The 18,797-nt window shown below is 35.3% G+C and overlaps 1 protein-coding gene across 4 annotated transcripts in view; it reads left to right on the top strand.

Annotated features, from left to right (window-relative positions):
• LOC129797396 (uncharacterized) overlaps positions 1-18,797 on the top strand; it is a 54,289-nt gene that overhangs the window by 5,279 nt on the left and 30,213 nt on the right. For 2 of the 4 annotated variants that reach the window (XM_055839890.1, XM_055839887.1), the window contains exon 2: positions 15,017-15,083. The exons of 1 other annotated variant lie outside the window; for it this stretch is intronic. The gene's annotated coding sequence lies outside the window, so the exon portion shown is untranslated. Of the gene's footprint in view, positions 1-3,235; positions 3,623-15,016; positions 15,084-18,797 lie in introns of those variants that run through there. One more of the 4 variants, XM_055839888.1, reaches the window with a different exon arrangement.

Here is an 18,797-nt window from a genome sequence, read left to right on the forward strand (position 1 = left end):
GGTGAAATGGGGGACGTGATTGATGAGGCATTCTTCAAATGGAATAATGCACTACAGCGCAATGCTAGCATTTGCAGACACCATCATTAATTTACTATGAATTTCCCCTTAAACCCAATTGAACAGGGAAGTTGCACGATTTTCTAAAATTTCACTCTCTCTATATTTGAAAAAAAGACTAGAAAAGGTCTCCAAAAAAGGTTTTAATTAAATTCATTCATTTACAGAAGTAAATTTAAGAAAAAAACATTTAAATTTTTGGAATCCTCTTTTATTTACTTTTTCCACTATTCCCGTCTTCAAACACAAGAAAGCAAGTTTTAGCAAAAAAAGAAAACTGCAAATACTAAAAAAGAAGCAAAAATCCTGTTGAATTTGCGGAGAGAAGACAAAAAGAGAAGTTCCAAACATGTGAGAAAATTTATTCACGAATATTAATTTCACATTAAAAGTTGGCCAAAAAAAGAGCACCGACACCCGTTTGAGATGGCATGGAAAGTTCAAGTTGAAGGCCAGACAGCGGCAATTTGCTCATCGAAAATGAAATGTAATTAATGTGTAGAAAGAAAATTTCTTGCGCTACTTTATTAATTATTTGCCATGATCAATAGCCCCAGCGTAACATCCAATTGATGGATGGAGAATTTTGCAAAGTCTCTCAATGACTTTGCTCAATTTATAGATTGCATTTCGAAGCTATGGCTTTTGATTCATCCTTTCTATCCATCACCAGTTGATTTCATCTTCATGCAATGCAATGACCAAAGATTTCCCAAATGAAATTCCAATCCCTCAGAGGAAAAACTTCCCCTTTGGCATGCCAGGAATATATCGTGCTGACCTCGCGGGAGAAATTTTCTGATGGCTTTTTAGATAGATGGTAGAGAGATGAAAAAAACTTTTTTTTCACATACATAAATTGGGATTAATCTACAATAATTCCCAAATGACATTTATGAATGTAAAATTCTCATGCGATTATCGCACAAGATGATGTGGTTTCGGTGCGAGCGATGTGTGTATGTACTTAATTAATGGATTTTCGATTTACACGCATCACGAAGCTGAAAATACACTCTTTTGGATGCGGAGTACATTTTGCGCTGCATGTCAGCACTTGTGCCAAACATCACAATGCTTTCCTCTCCCACACCACCCTCTCATATTTCAATAGCTCATAATTCCTCTCCTGCTTCAGGAGACCCTTCTATTCACCACTGATATGGATTAGCAAGAGGGTGTAGTAAATCAAGGGAGAATGAATCCTAAAATGGTGTAAAAAAATTTAAATTTAAGAAAAAAGTTTCCATAAAAAACTAAGAAATAAGTCATAAAGATTTATTACATGGTGTGGAAGAATGAGAAAGTCAATCATAACGCGTCCAGTTATTAGAGTTGGTATACCACAACGCGGATGGGTCAGTCTATGCGTTGTAATTTAATTTTTAAGTAGTATTAGTAGGCAAAGTTGATTTTTTTTTATGAAATTCATCAATTCGAAAGACAAAAATGGTTATATCTCAAGTTCTATTGCACATACAGAAATTTCTTGACTAGTTTTGGAAAGGTATTGAAATAAGCTATAATCTGACATATATTTCGATACATTTCAAGGTCACCTCCAGAACACAAAATTGCGGATTTTTGTTCTACCAAAACAGTTTTTTGGACTTTTTGTCCTCAAGGAATGGTTTTAGAGGTTTCTGATGTTCCAGAAAGTTGTAGAGAATTGCAAAACCTTTAATTTGATACCAAATTGAGCAAAATCGGACAATCCGTTCAAGAGATATAACTCTTAGAACTTTTAAAATTCAAGAATTTTTCAAATGGCTATATCTTCTAAACGGTGACATAGAATTTCTTCATTTTTGGACTGATGAAAGATATTGAGTCAGGCTACAACATATCAAAATTTAAAGGAAAACGATAACAGATGTTGGGAGATATAGCCCCTTAAATTTAGGCAATTTTTGTTTTTGTTTTTAGCGCCTCTTGCGGCCATTTTTGGAACTTGGAATGTTCTAGACAGTCGTAGGGCTTCTCAATACCTTTCATTTGATACCAAGATGGTCAAAATCGGTCAAGCCGTTCTCGAGTTATATCGAAAAAACACTTTTTGCTTTAGGCCGCCATATTTGCTAAACCGCTTGACCGATTTTCAAGTATGATTTGTTGATGAAAACATCTCACTGAGCTCTACAACATACTAAAATTTCAGATCTCTAGCTTTAAGGGAACTGATCGACGGTATTTCAAAATGGCGGACGGCGGCCATCTTGGATTTTGAAAATGCGAAAAAATGAAATTTTACACCCACATTTCTATAGAAAACTTCAAACCGGAAGTCTCTATCGGTTACCGCTCTTGAGTTATAAGGCAAAATGTGGAGTCCGGGCCGGCAGGCCGGCCGGCAGGCCGGCCGGATCAAAAATTTTCCACCACCATTTTCGTAATGTGGGATGTCTAAAACGTGCTCATACCAAGTTTGAGCCCGATCTTAGGGGGTCGGTTTTTCCGACGATTACAATACTTGGTATGCCACGATTGTGGTATACCAACTAATATTTGATAATAAATCAATAGGTACATCAAATAATAATTAAATAGAAATAACTAAGTTACCTTAATTTATATTCCCGCCAAAACTATTAAGGAAATTTATGTATATTTTAATATTATACATAATAGTACTGCTGTTCAGTGACATGCTAAAAGTTATAACATATTTTACATGTATATATATTTATATCCATAGAGCATTAAATCAACTAGAGATGAAATTTCTTAAATTTTATACCTCGCATCATAGGCGATGAAAATATAAACCGATACCTATATTATAAAATTCATCAATATGTATGTATTTCCTAAAAGCATTTTTTTGTAAAGAGATATGCTTTTTATTTGGTAATTTCATGTGGGCTGAAATGGATAGGTTTTGTGTATATAATTAACAAATGATTCGTACGCTACCATCTCTCAAGAATTCCAAGAAATACTCTAAACATACATTCCGAATAAAATTAATATTTGTTTTGAAATTGATGAAATGTTTACCTGTGATAATTATATAGTAGAAAAACGGAATGTGGGAGAAAGGGGAAAATTCTTCCACAAGTGAAATTCACAAAACGTAATTCCAAAGGGAAAGCTTTTAGTTGCTTTTAGTGAGATTTACAGTAAGCATTTAAAGTCGGTTGCATGAAATACTAATCCGCGTGCAGAGTGAAATACATAATCTCATTGTAATACACAAATTTCAATTAATGAACAAAAAATCACTACAAATTCGTTAAACATTAGTTGTGTATAGCTTAAATGTTGCTAAATGCACGCAGGAAGTGTGGTGTACATTGCTCTATTGAAAGTGCCCTTACTTGGGGTTAGTTTTTCATGTCATCTTGCAACACTCTTGATGTGGGAGGAATGCCAAGTTCAATTTTGTTGCATCGACACTTTTACCGATAATGATTTAATGTGTGGCTCTCTGAAAGTTAGTTTCTTGACAAGATTTTCCGATGAAGTGAATTGAAAGCAATGTTGCAAAGTTTTAGTGAAGAATTTTCTCCAAATTGTTCTCACTTTTGGTGAACTTTGTATAGAACTCCATAAACATCACTTTGTGAGTATAAAACTCCTATATATAATATAGTTCTTGCTCATAAGATTGGATATCATTGAAGCGAGTTGTGGCTGCACTTGATGGTCAGATGGGGTTAAACTCTGTGGGATAACTTGGGATGGTTTTCTGTTCGTGACAACTTCCAATAAACCACCCCTTTTGCCAATATCTTTCGCCACTTTTCACACCATTCACAATTCACTTTTGAGTGTTACCATGGAAAAATTGTCTGAAAAGTTTTCAAACTCCCACAAAAGAGCTCCTCTGTCGCGAAAAATGGTTGAATGCGATATATATGTATGTATGTATTGGAAGAAAATATTTGTCGAACAGTTTGAGGCAGGAAGATCACTCTCTGGAGAATTGAATTCAATTTGGTGGGAGATGTGAGGCGATGTTTTATTGCTCCATCTATGGCAATCCATCACATATCGCGTTTGCCCTCGGATGAGAGTGAAAAAAGAGTTCATGGCAGGCAGTAGTGGGACTTTCTCTTTCGAAAAATGCAATCGAGAAGTTTTTTGGACCAGTTCCTCATGCTTTTACTCAATCACCGAGTCGGTGGTCTGGCTAAAGGCATGCCGTGTTTAGAGAATCGTGGTGTTTGTGTGTATACGTATTGGCACGAGGAAAACATGAAGTTGAGGTACTAATGAATACCAAAGTGACACTCAATTAAGAAAGCAAAGAGAGTGAGATTATCACCTCAAAGGAATCGCTTTTCTTATCATTTTATATAGGTACCAACACCGAGGCACACGCACATCAGGGCAACGAGCAATAGAAATTTGCCTCGAGCATTGGAATAATTAGTGCATATCAATGGCAAACAAGGTGGAGGCAATAAAATGGAGACATGTATCAAATGAAGAAAAAAAAAGTAGTCAAGTGGATCTCTCAAATGTATGCAGAATGAACCTGCACTTGCAATTATTCATTAATCAGTTCAAGATTGGTGCACGATGGTCGGTGCTATGGGAAAATCTCTATAGCCGGACGAAGGTTATTTTGATGACGGTTTTATAGCATGAAAATTGCTCTCAATCTCACTCTCACTCGAACAAATTTTTCATTTGCATCGTATATAGACTTCTTTACCCCGCGTAATTTCACAGAATGCCCATGAGAAGTGAAAGGAGAAGCTGGATAATTTTGCTACAAAAATCTCCATAGCAGCAACTTCTTGCAAAGCAGCTATGCCAATCTTCAATGAAAGCTTTGTCCATTCACGCGTGAAATTTGGTACTTTTCCCCAAAAGAACTTCCACAATGGTGGGCCTCTATAGTGTTTCTGTATAATGGTTCTTTTTTGTTATTTAATTTGGTCCATTCACAATAACTTGAGTGAATTAATGAGGGGAAATTTAAAAATTGACAATAAAATTTATTGTAATGTGATATAATTTCACTGAATACGCTACAATAAAATAATATATCTGTGGGAATTAGGATATGTTTAAAAAAATTTGATGCAGATCTTTCAACTCTACATAGATCACCATAGATTTTTTTATATATCGACTATTTATGTATGTACATACATATAGACTTTATAAAAGCGAAATCAAGCTTAATTGGTACAAAAAAATGAGGGAGAGGATGAAAATATAGACGACGGTTATTGGAAAGCAATAAAATAGCGAATTTAATTTATAATCCGCACTCTGTGCCTTCATATAAATAATGACGCAGTCGAAAGTTATTAATCTTCCATTTTTTCAGCACATCTACCTCTTCAACAAATATGCTAAATACCTCCGATATGGAGTGGTACAGAATCAAGTTTGAATGTGCTCCCATAAATTTGCGTCAGTTAGTGCTCGTGCTGTCGAATTTGTATGGCTCTATTGAACATTTTGGTATAGGTAGCTATATGACTTTTATGCGAGAGCCCATAGCATAGAATCCGACAGAGTACTGGAATTGAGTATTTGATCAAAATGATTTTCCACGTAGTTACAAGTAATATCCAAATATTAAGTTTAGATAAAATGGAATTGCACCACTAAATAAATTTGCTTTTCACGAGAATATCTCACTCACTGTGGTCAGTTAGAGTCGGTGGTCGTTCCTGTCCAACGCACACCTGTTTGTTTGTCTGACCAAATTCATCGCACCTCACTGAGCTGTGTAGTGAGTAATCCCCTTGAATGGGGATGTATCTGGGTGGTGACGACCATTTGGGATCGTTACGGGTGGTCCTGGAGAATGAATCGAGCTCACTCCCCAACACTTTTGTGTCACAAAAATGCTGTAATATTTTTCACATGGTAACCAACTATTAGTTACACCCTCTCTGACACTTTTCCACCAATAATCCCCTCGGGTATTATTTTTTCACCCGGGGTTTGTTGATGGTGAAAATGCAATTTTTCATCTTTCACACACACGCACACACCTCTTCTCCTGCTGTGGTTTGATTTTTTTTCACATACAGAAAAAATATTTATTCAGGATATATAAATTCTTGTTTATTAAAGTCATGATTAAATATTAAATTTTACATAAAATTGAAGGATGATCACGAGAATTTTTAAAGTTGTAGAAAAGAAAATATATTATCTTAAGATGATTTAATATATTATTGAAAAGAAAATTCTAGCCAGAGGGATTTCTGATAAGAATCTTATATTGTAAGAAGAAGATTTGGAATTACATAGAGCCTATAAATTTAATCCAAAAATATCTTCCATTCGTTTATTTATGGTAAAGTTTAAAGTCATTTTAGTTTAAAAAAAAATTTGTTTGTTCGTTGGGAAAATGAAATGCTCAGTGGCACTGATGGTGGTTTCTCATGAAAAAAAAGAGTCAAAATATGTTTGCAAAAACACTTTGGAAATGTACAATTGAGAGATTAAAATGGATTTGGCGTGTCGTTTTCAAATGCTTTTCATTTGACACCCTTTATATGCTCTTTTTCTTGCAAACTCATCGCACTCTGTATCAAATTCATTTCTCTTTCATGTCACCACAAAAAAGCTGACTGAGAATCAACAAAAACCTTGGCGAAGAAACATTGGGAGTGCGAGAAAGTCATTTTTACTTTATTTTCATATACGGAATTTTTCACCCATTGAGCAATTCATTGCCGAAAAAAAGCGTCGTCGAAACAACCTCCGTGGGTGGTTAATCCAACCCAAAGAATGTTTTGGTGTTGTGTGGTACAAAACAAGCCAAAGATTCCGAAATATTTTTCCATCTGATTGCAAATTAACTACCTCATGTCGATAAAATTTCAGATTACGCACAACATGTGTGAGAGAGTTTTTAAGTGCGATATCATTGAGTTACAATCTTGATTTTCTTCCATCATATGAACGCTTTGATGAGTGAATTGGTGAGTTTTTACTCGCATTTTAGACCTTCTCCCGTGTCAAGAGTATAAATTTATGCTAATTTCACATCATTGACAATTTGCACGGCTACATTCCCAAAGAGAATTTTCCACACACACATACCCATTTAGTTTATGCTCTACTCTATCAATTTAAATTAGTTAGAGAGCCTATGTCATATTAATTTCTCTCCACCATTTGAATTTCACGCGAATATGAGCAAAAAATGTCGTTTGTGCTCTCAATCATTCAAATAGTACGTGTGTTTTTGCTCAACTCTATGAAGTTACTTTGATGTTGGGAAAATATATATAGTTACAATGCTCAATTAATTAACACACATTACCTGAAGAAGGAAGGAAGGTGCAAAAAGAACGCAATGGCAAATCTCAACTCATATCGTTCCTACCCTACATTTATTTGTTGGCATGAGATGCTTCAGAGTCACCATAATCATCATCAGAGTTCATAAGATTGTGGTATATTTGCGTTGTGAGGGATATGGAGAAAATCAACAGAAACATTAGTATAATAAATAAATGTAATTACTAGTGTGTGGCATTCATTTCCTGAGGCTCTCTTACACACTGTCTGTTTATTCGGATGACGGGTGATCCCTTCCTCTTTTATACAAGCAATATTATGTACTTCTTTTCCCGTCGGATGCACCCAGAGAGGAAGCCAATGTGAGTAAAGGAATAAACCATATAGTTGAAAGACTTGCAAATAAGTACGTTCTAAATGCAAGAATTAGCTGAAGCTGAAGAAGTTTTCGCATTTAGAGGCAAGGGAAGTTAATTAGAAAGCAAATATGTACACCACGTTTATACCTTTGTGAAAAAGAAGATATTTCCCATGCTGTCTTCCAAGCGAGAAAAACCTCTATTTGCTCTCAAAACATTACGCAGGCAGGAAGATACCTCACAAAATGTGTTGATTCTGCCACAACAACCTAATGAACTAATTTATGGAGATTATTTTCTTATGAATAAGTTTTTCTCCTAACTGAATTACCTTTTGTTGCATCATTTGATTTAAAAATATAATGTTACAAAAAAGAATTACTTTCAATACAATAGAAGACATTGAAGATTATGCCAAGAAGAGTTTTGTGGTAACTTAACTCAATTACATTTGCATTACGCTCCAAGAGCGATTTTCCCTTGATCGCAAAAGTATAATATAAAGTAAGTTGAAGAGCGAATTGGTTGGATGGATATTGAATTTCATCTTCCAGGGATATCATTTATCATTTAGAAACTTTCCTCTCTCGCTTGGAATGGTCTTCTTTGGTGAATCGCGTTCATGATCTCCAAACTTGTGTGCAAATTCGCCTCGAAGCAAAGAAGGTGGGCGCGTATTAATGAAACTATAAAACTTGCAATTTGCAATAAATACAAGCGCGATATCGAGGCATGTGGCCAGTGATCTTCAATGGGTGAGATGAATTTCACTTTCGCATCATTGTACGAGCTGGGATTTCTGGTGTGTACGGTGCGTGCAGAAAACATGCACCACTTGCCGTAGTTCCTCAATTACCTGATCTGAGAGGCTCTTTTGATCGCTAATTTCCCCGCACGGAGCTCTCATACTGCCAAGAGTTTGCGATCAGATTCACAAATTCCACCAACATACAACGATCACGACTGGGCAATTGGTGGCTCCAGCAGAACGCACATTCTGGGCGCAACATTGTTGTGATTTGCCACTCCTGCAATTTCCACATGCCACTCTCCAAGGAACTCCCATGACTCTCAATCACTGCCGCTTTTTCGTCCACCTTCTTCGAGATTTTTCAAGCCAAAGCCGTGGCAAGTTCAAGAGATACGAGCTTTGAACACCCCAAGTCAGCTGCCTTCAAATTAATCAATAATGACTCCAAACATTTTTGCTGGTGAACACGAAATAAGGTCAATTCAAAATACGTGATTAGTTTTGCTCCACATTTTTTTCTCTCCCTATGAGAAATATTAAAAATATATCCAGCATGCAAAATACTTTGACGTTTTCCATTTCACCGCAATGAGAGCACTTTAAGAGGTTTGCAATTAATTTTTTTTCATAAAGCATGCTCAATCTATGTGCAATCATAATGTTTATTACACAGCGCCACTGCGAAAGGTTCACGAGTAGGATTTATCAGATGATGCAGATCAAAATCTATTGTAAGAGCCACTTCTCGGTATACCCGAAGAAGTGTAATTGACTCTTGAAGCTAAACTGTTTATACCTCCTATTTGCACTCGCATATACATTTGTGGTTTCTAGAGGTGAAAGTACACTAAAGTAGTTGATTTTTGTACATGTTAAACTCGCATGGAATTTAACAGAGGAGAGTATTTATGTAAGTATTGATCGGAAATTTGCTTTTCCTTCCTTTTCCTTAAATAATATTAGATTAATTTTCTTAAATAAATACAGTTTTAGGGTCAAAGTATAGAGATATTAGGAAAATTGAGCATAAGGAAATTAATGACTTTTAGGAGGGAAAGTCAACTTATTAATTCAAGAGTTCAGAGAAAGGTCTTAGAAGAAAGTTTTATTACTTTAATATGTTCAATAAAATATCTTATATCCTGCAACTAAGGGATGGTCACGTTATTTTGGAAACTCGGGGACTTTCAAGAGCGATTTTCAAGCCAATTTTTAAACCAAAATTTTGAAATCTGCTTGCACTCTTGTTAAATGGCCAAATACTGATAAGAATTCACTACTTTCGATTTAGAAAATAAATTTTTGTGCTCAAAACATTTTTTTGAAATTCTAACATTTTGGCCATTTTGTTCCTGTAGAGTTTCCAAAATAACGTGACCATCCCTTATCTAATGGCGGCTCTAAAACAATTTCATTCGCGAATTTAAATAACATTTTTTTTCTAAAACTAACAAGTATTTTTAAACTGAATATTTATTATAGCAAAATTTCAAGCGATTGAATATTTCTCACACCTTCTTTTTATTGTACACGAGGTAAATTGTCGCTTCGCTCCAATTTACCTCGACCCGCTTCGCGGGGATTTGTTGCGCTTCGCGCAAATTTTAAAGAAAATAAATTGTGAAGGTTTAAAGGTAGATTAGGGCGATTAGGGCCACTTATCAATCCCAAAGAAAAATTCGCAAAGAAAAGAAATCATTTTCATACAACATTTCAGGCGCCAAATTCAAAAATTCGCAAAAACTGCATGAGAGTTATATGGGGGCTACCCGAAGGGGGGCTTTGGGGGGGAAATGAATACGGCCACTCGAAAGCGCCTGATATAAGGAGCCTCTGTACCAAATTTCATCGCAATCGGTTAAACGGTGTAGATTTGTATAGCTGTACAGACACGAAGATTACCAACAAACAGACCTTTCTTTATTATATAGATAACCAGTATACATTCAGAATAGCTCTTTGCAAGATTTTCCTGTAGATCGGCAAATTGGTGAATACATCCATTGTAATTTGTGAGTTGCCCTCCTCTTGGCACACAATTGAAAACGTGGTTCATGGAAGATATCTCGCCGTGAAAAATTGCTCTCTCCAAGGGGAATTGTCAATCGACAGTAAAATTGAAGATCTTTAGTGAACTTTGAAAAAAAAACGCGATGTCTCTGGGTGATAAGAAAGTGAAAACTAAAATAAATTCTCATAGCAATCACCATTAAGTTTACTACATTGGTTTTTAATGTTTAATCTTGCGCCAATAGGAGTTACACACTGAAGAAATTGTCTGGAATTTCCGTAAAAACCTACAAAAGTCCTTCGGCGACGTGGTGCCACCGCAGAAAGAATATTACACAACCACTCCTAAAATATTTCCATAATTAGCCAAAGTCGCCTTCAATCGCCAAGCAATTTAATAATATCACATAGTCTCTCCTTAGTCAGGTTCCCATGGCATAAGCAATTCCTCCCCAGAGATTGTGAGAAATAAATCGGCATGATTGAGTTGAAGTTAAACACCAGCGCGACCAACGACTAGCAAATTGATCATAAAACGTTGATCTCCTTGAAATATTCAAATGAATTCCAATGTGACTTTTGAGGAAATTTTTCTCATTGTGCTCTCTTGAGTGTTCTTGTCGATTTCATGTTTAATGGTGGTGGGCAAAATAATTTGTAACAATAAATTCCTCAGTGAGATAAAAACAGAGTTTTTCCTCCTCTATTCGTGTGTAGTGTCTGTCTTGTATTTTGGAGGTAGAATAAAATTTAAGAATAAAAAAAACAAAGACGAAATTCTGATTCTTAGCTCGGTGAAGATTAATCATACAGCTCCTCCCATACTAAAATATGACAAATGAAAAATGAACCTGCAGCGTAAGAGGGTAACAATTTGAATTGTCCATTTGATGCAACACATTTCTACATTTGCATAAATATTTTGAGAGGATGACCTCACACTCACTTGTTTTCTTTAATGACTCAAAAAATATGAAAAAAGACATTCATCCAGACGATTCTGGGAGAATAGAATAAATCTTTTCAGTCATCATAAATTAAGGTTTTTTTGTATTTGTTTATTTTTATTTTCGTAAAGTTTCTTTTCCACATTTAATTCAATATTTGTTCCATTTATTATAATTATATGGCAAAGAATTCAACACTGATTGATTTATTGGGTCATCTTGTGCAAAACAACGAGAAAATTAATTAATATAACGGGGGTGGAGCGACAGAGACGTTAGATCGATTAATTATTTAAATCTAAAACACACGAGGAATTTAAAATCACATTAATAAAATAGAAATTTTTCTAATTAATTGGTTGCTGACTTGATAACAACCGAGTGGGTGGATTAATGAAATATTTCTTAATACATTGCTATACAATGTGAGAGCTCTCAGGAGTATGTTATTAATTTCAGGTCAAGTATGCGTATCGAGTAATCATCGACCAAGGAATGGGAAAGAGCTCTTGTACCACTCTGAGAAAATCCCTTTGCCTAATAATGTGGGAAAAGGAAAACAATTTCTTGAAACTTTGGTGCAAAGCAGCTTGGGAATTCTTAAGCCAACATCCAATGTAAATCATTTTCAGAAGCACTTGAGCATCTTCTGCATATTTGCGCATTTGTTTAGAAATACTTCATGCACATTCACTACCTTTTATTTTGCCAAACAAAATGCAGAGAAATCCCTTCACATTGTACAGCTTTGGCGACGTGTACAAACCACATTGTACACATAAAATAAGATGAAGAGAAAGTGCTTATACGCTAAGCTCCACCAGTAAGAGCTTGAAAAGTTTTTAGCATTTTTGGCGTTTCTTACTAGTGTATACTTACAAACATACGTGTGGTACCTCCGTACGTTTCGACAGAAGAGCATGCGGAGGGTTATGAAGATCATTCATGAAAAAGTTTCTTTCCAATAAAATTATTTTATTATTCTTGAGATTTTGTTTGGTAGCTCGTTTTTTTCTTTTCGTTTCAAAGCACCGAATCTAAATACACAATTTAACACCATTCTTCTTGTTTGAACTTTATCTCTAAATCACACCTGAGATGAGGTGCAAGGGTGTGGTGGTGTAGAAGGCAAAAGTTTGGTGTTTAGAGCTAAAGTTGCTCCAAGATATCAAAATTCCTCAAACATCTCATTATTTCTCTATACATGACGCAAACGAAATGGTTATTTTTTTTTGCTAGACCAAGCTATTAAACTCCAAAGCGAAGGAGTTTGTGAGATTAGTGATTAAAATGGAAATGGGGTTAATTTGCGTAATTTCTCATTTCGATTTTATTGTAGGATTTTATGCAATTAATTCCGAAAGTGAGAATGATTGAGGTGCTTTTCTTCTCTATCCCATAGACCACTCAATGCAGGTCCACAATTATTATGAACGATTTGTTGAGAAAAACACCTTGGAGGTGTTTTGTCTTGATGAAGTGGACTATTTCGCTGGGTTTTTTTTTGGGTGGTGAACGTGACAATTTTGTTAATTGAAATTTCCTACATTCAATACGAGTCTTCCCCACCACCTGACCGACTACCTTATCTCGGTGTATTTTCTCGATTTATTTTATGAAAGGTTGTACAATGTACATACACACATAGCTAGGCTAGTCGGGCACAGACTCTCGTACAAATGGCGCGAAGTCTCTCAATGGCATTTAACGGGCATTTGTGCGGGGAAAAAAACGAGACGGCAGAAGAAATTCAATAAATATGGGATTGTCTTGCAAGTTTGTTCCCGCCATTTAACCTACTAACGGCGTATTGGAGTGTTTTCCTCCATGAAAATTAGCTCCAATTGTTCCTCTTCATCCTACTCGGTATTCACTGGTCATTTGCGAAGATGACGGGCCTTTTTAAGGCATTTTTTTCTGAATATCTTTTATTACAAAAATCTGGGACAAATATTTTCACGTAATGTCCCATTGCTGGGCTTGTCCTCCAAGCCTTTCTTTTTTTTACTCACTTATTTTATAAATTTCTAATTCAACGCAAATAGAACTTATAAATTGAAGTTTCTAAAATGAGTTTAAAGAGAAGCACAAAAATTATAAAATCCATGCAGCACGTCATTTTAATGTATTTCATTTTACCTCGTAAATTATCCAATAAAAGTTTTAATGTTTGCACATAAACTATTACGAGATTTTATCAATATAGAGCAAGATTTATTTTGAAGGTTTTTAATGCCAGAATGCAATTTTTACAATTTAAAATTTTTATCAGTTATGTCTATTAAAATATTTAACAGTCAATTTTTATTTAATTAATTAAATTAATTCTGACTTTTAAATTGAAAATGATTAAAAATTTATACAAAAAAGCAGCAGTAAATGAAACACATACAACAATCTATGCTTCAGAACAAATTCACGGAAGCTCAACGTTCTATAGCATCTGTGAATTTTATGAATCTTATTTATGTTATTAGGTACCATTAAGAAAATATATTTTTTTGCAATTTTAAGATGATCTAATATTTCACATTAAATCTTCCATATACATATTATCAATTCCATTAATTTCCGCTATACTGGCTGAAATATTTTTGTCACAGTCTGTATCCCTCGTGTAAGAAATTCTTTTCTATATAAAACAGTTGCTGCAGTGGCGGTTGAGTGTTTCTTCTTATTAAGCAATTGCATAATTATTTGTTTTAATAAATACAATTTTTCCCTGCCTTATGCACATTTCTGCGGTTTAGTACTTTGAGGTCTGATGAGTCTCTCCCTAATTTCTTCACTCTCTACCATTCAATATGGTTTGTGTGTGTAATTCCTTCGTGTCAAATTAATTCATATTTTCCACGCAACACAAAATTCATTACACAATTTGAGGGGGAGGATGGAAATCACCATCGTAGTGTCTTCTTCTATATAACCTGAAGACATGCCCATCAGACCGTGCAATAGTCACAAAATATTCATCATTTAAAATTCATCTCAAAATTTGATCTCATCCACATGAAATTCGCATTCAAATGCACTGCACACCTCAACTCTCTCCTTGACCAAAAGCTTTTTTTTTTGTCATGAAGACGTGAGGAATCCACTTGACAAAGTTTTATGACTTTTTTTTTGGTCTGTGAATGAACTTTATAAGTGGGTAATTTTTTGTGGGAAAAAGTCACCAAACAAATCTCTTAATTGGCGTTGAGGATGGGTGGCAAAAAGACATTCCACGGTCCTCGCCCTGCACCGTTCCGGCCTCTTTACAAATTCCTCTGGTCAAAAGCCATTGAGATTTTCAATGGAGACACCATGCCGAGAAATGTGTGACACCAATCGGCCAATTGCTTGGTGAGCAGCACATTTTACCTTCTATTGGCATTCCATATCGAGTGGTGTGGAGACCAAAAGAAGTTACATACGATGGTGGCAAACACCAAGAAGAGATTCTTTGCGTTGAAAAAGAGCCACCATAGAGAGGTTTAATCTCCTTTGCCAATCTCATGGGGATTTTTCCTTTTTTTCTCTATAGGAAATAAATTTGCTTTCCGCTAACTGGTTTTCATATCGTATCGAATAGAGAAAAGTCATGTCACGGGGGGGAATTTACCATGTTTGTTGGAGCAAAAGACGAAGTGTAAAACTCCACGTACAATGATGTTATTCTTTTACAGGTGCGCCCAGTCATTGCATCACCCGACAGACGGCATTCTTGGCCTCTCTCACACTCTTGCACGAAATGTAAGTGATCGTTTTTGCCTCCTACAGCACACTCTTTTACTTTCAGTGGCTTAAAATTGCTCAAAATTATTGCAGCATTTGAAGGGTATTGGAAATTATGGATATGTACTTTTTTCCATTACACTTGATATTATCTCCCTTATTCTTTGAAACGTTTCAATTAAATTCAATATAAACTGTACCTACATACCTATATTTTTTTAAAGGTTTGTGGCAAGCAATGGCAAGAGGTAATAATTAATTTGAAATGTCTTTGAGATTGAAAGCTTAAATGCATACCTATAATATATTCAAAGTTTTAGCTTTTTTTTTCCCATCAGTTTAATTAGGTTAAAGGGGGTGAAATATTTTAGAAAAATAAGTGAAAGAGTTAAATGGCTTACAAGTATGTTGAGCACCACAATTGATTTGCTCATTTAATTGTCTTCATTACCTGTAAAATAATTATATAAAAAGAATTCTAAAACACAAGAAACCTTTACATTGTTACGGGAGAATTTTAATAAATGATGTTATATGATGTTTTAATGATTTTTGTTGCATAACTTCTTCAGAATCCCGTTTTGCAAAAATGTTAATGAGGCAAAACAGTCTTCCTTGCTGCCATTTTTTATGATAGTTTATGACATTTTTCTTCATTAGCGAAGTCAATGCGATGGCCATTTAAGCAACTCAATAACTCAAGTGCATCTCTCATATGGTGATTCAATCAGACACTCTTCTTAATGCAATTCCTCACCTCACTCGCAGATTAATTAAAGAGAAAAAAATCGTGATAAAGTTTTCGCTCTCGTTGAATGATTAAATTTAATATACTGTGGCATCCAATCTCAACAGCATGCATGACATAGCAAACACTCTGCAGTTAATGGCATAAATAGAGAGTTAACCTCTCGAGTGTCATCGTGATATTGAATTTCAATTGAAAATTTACAATATGAATTGATGGGTTAAATTGGATATTTTTTTATGCAGCATCAAGTAGAATAAATTGTTTTTCCCCCGCAGCTTTGCAACAGTTTTGCAAGTTAATTGAAACCCAATGAGTATCATATCAGCATTTTTATTGCCACAGCATAAAATACCCACATACTGAATTATTTGAACGTGAAAAGCGCATGCATTTACATTCCACATACATAACAAAGCGTTTTATATGCGAATTATTTTCCTCATTTTGCGTGATACAATTTTTGGGGATGCTGGACGGGAGTTTATGAGAAAGCTCCATGCAATTGTTGGGAGTTGGTTTTCACTTTTATGGGTTCACACCCCGCTGTATGTAGTCTCGCAATTTTGTGAGTAGACATGGCTATCACAGCACGATATCCCGAACGACGATTCACTCAATTGCGAATGGCTGAGGAGTTTGTAATTGGATATAATAATAGAGTAGGATTTTCGCCATAGATTAGAGTCTCTGGGTGAAATTTAATAAGAGCAAATGAAGAGCGCGACAAGGATCTCCGGGTGTTGCTAATTGGAGACATTCTACGCGAACTCTTGGGCTGGGGTACAAAACTATACCGAGGCACCCAATTAGGAATGCAAACACAAGCAAGGATGAGGAACATGAAGACCCTTGTGCTAATGGATGGCACCAGATTGGCATAAATTTCTCTGAGTGAAAATCCTTCAGGATTTAACCCAAATTGCTGATGTGTCGCATAAGTAATAAAGCAGACAGCTCCAGAAAGCCCAAATTTTCACAAAAATTGGCGAGGAAATATATGGCATTCATTGTAATTTTCCAGCAAACAATGCATAAATCAACATAAATTCAGTTGGGTCAGTAGCCCCATGTTTATTTTTGCAAAATGATTCCTCGCTATATATAGTTTACAATATTTAATTGAAATTCAGTTTTATGCTTCTCTTTTCGAGTTATGTATACGAATTATGTCAACATTTCGGAGACCACTAAAATGAAATAAATTAATGAGCACAAAATTGATGAATAGTAAAATCACTGCATTTCAATTTAAATTTCATCAACTTATAATTCACATGATAAATTTACGATTTTGTTATTCTAATTGGGGTACAAGAAAATACGAATTTAATGTGGCGCGTGTGGTACACGCGAATATACCTAATTCGGTGTAATTTAGTGTGTTCAATTTAATTAATTAAACGGCAGGTCTGACGCCTCAAAATTGAAATAAATGAATGCCTGAATTAATTTGAAATCAATAAAAAGTTTTTATTGTCTCTTATTCTGCGAATCTTTTAGAAAATTGAACTTGATCACGCGAAAGTTATGATGATTGTTATCCTTTTATGCCACAAAATTTTCTTTATAAATGTAAGTAGCACACTTGGATACAATATTTCTTCAATTTGCACATGAATTACCATCTTGTGTCACATATAGCATTTACATTTTTGCATGTTATAGAGGACAGTGTTGCCGCCGACACAAAAAATACAAATATTTTACCATAGTCATTGAATAACATTGTCATCTTTTCGCTTCTACGCCACAATCTTGCAAAGAGTAAGAAATGCAAAGTACACAAAAGAGCTAGAAGATGATTTAAAAAAAAATTCAATACGTGAGAAGTAGATGGAATTCCAACATTACATATAAATTAACTTGGGGGGATATTTTGCCCTCTATGAGCTCCTTGGCCCGCGCCAGACAAAAGTGGAATTTCAATTGATGGCTCATTTGTATGCTTGAGTGCGAGTGAGCGATAATTGTAATCAGCAGAATGGGATTTTAATGGATTTTCTATGCCAAAACATTGAATGTGCCCCGATGAAATGTACAGTGTATACAAATGCCGCAAAGTGTCCATTGAGGGCATTAACTTTCCCATTCTTTGCTGTGTAAGACCGTCGCGTGAGATGAAGACGATTTTTGAGATGACACTAAATTCATTGGGGGATTTCTTTTGTGTTGGCGAACATATCTCTATGAAACTTTCACTGTCACACAGACATATCTTCAACATTGCAAATGTTTTCTCTCCTCACCCTTCGATGGTTGATGTGTATGAAGTTATTGTCACCAAAACTTTTTGCAGACAAGGCAACAACTTGGCACGATGCCGAATGAAAGTCCCATCGAGAGAAGTTTCATTTTCCTACATAAACATTCATATTAGCTGTGTAAGTCAAGGGGCATTGCTCTTAAGTAGGTAATTGTATTAAAGTTAAAAAACTCTGGAAAAGTTCCTTACTTGTTTTATTTGTTCGATCGGAAGACCTCAAGCGCATTAATTTGTATTTTTCGCTGTAAAATTTGTCAAAGAATTTTTATGCTCTCATAAAATATTCAAACTCAGCTTATGCTTCGTTATTGAAAACCCCAAAAACTTTTAGGGAATAAAGTTTCATAGCAAAATCAATTGGGTATCTAAATAATCTCAATGTGTAGCCCTTTAGTTTTAGCGCTCAAAAAGTTTGAAAGGAAAATTAGGGGCAAAGACTGCGTGTAGGTTTCATCGAGTACAAAATCACGATTATCGCATTACAATCTTTCCATATGAAGTGATGTGCTGGAAAAATCAATCTGGGATGCTGATGTTGAATTGGCAACTTTCGCGATAAATTCACGAGATTTGCCACGCAAGAGTCGTGAGAAGGTCCCAAATGAGAGGATATATAAACTTCGACTTGGAAACTGTGTGAATGCGTGGTTGGGAGTGAAAAAATGTGGCAAGTTTCCACTTTCGGTGGTGAGAAAAAAATGTCCAGTCTAACACGCAA

The sequence above is a fragment of the Lutzomyia longipalpis genome, chromosome 1 (genome assembly GCF_024334085.1).
Source record: "Lutzomyia longipalpis isolate SR_M1_2022 chromosome 1, ASM2433408v1".
NCBI lineage: Eukaryota > Metazoa > Arthropoda > Insecta > Diptera > Psychodidae > Lutzomyia > Lutzomyia longipalpis.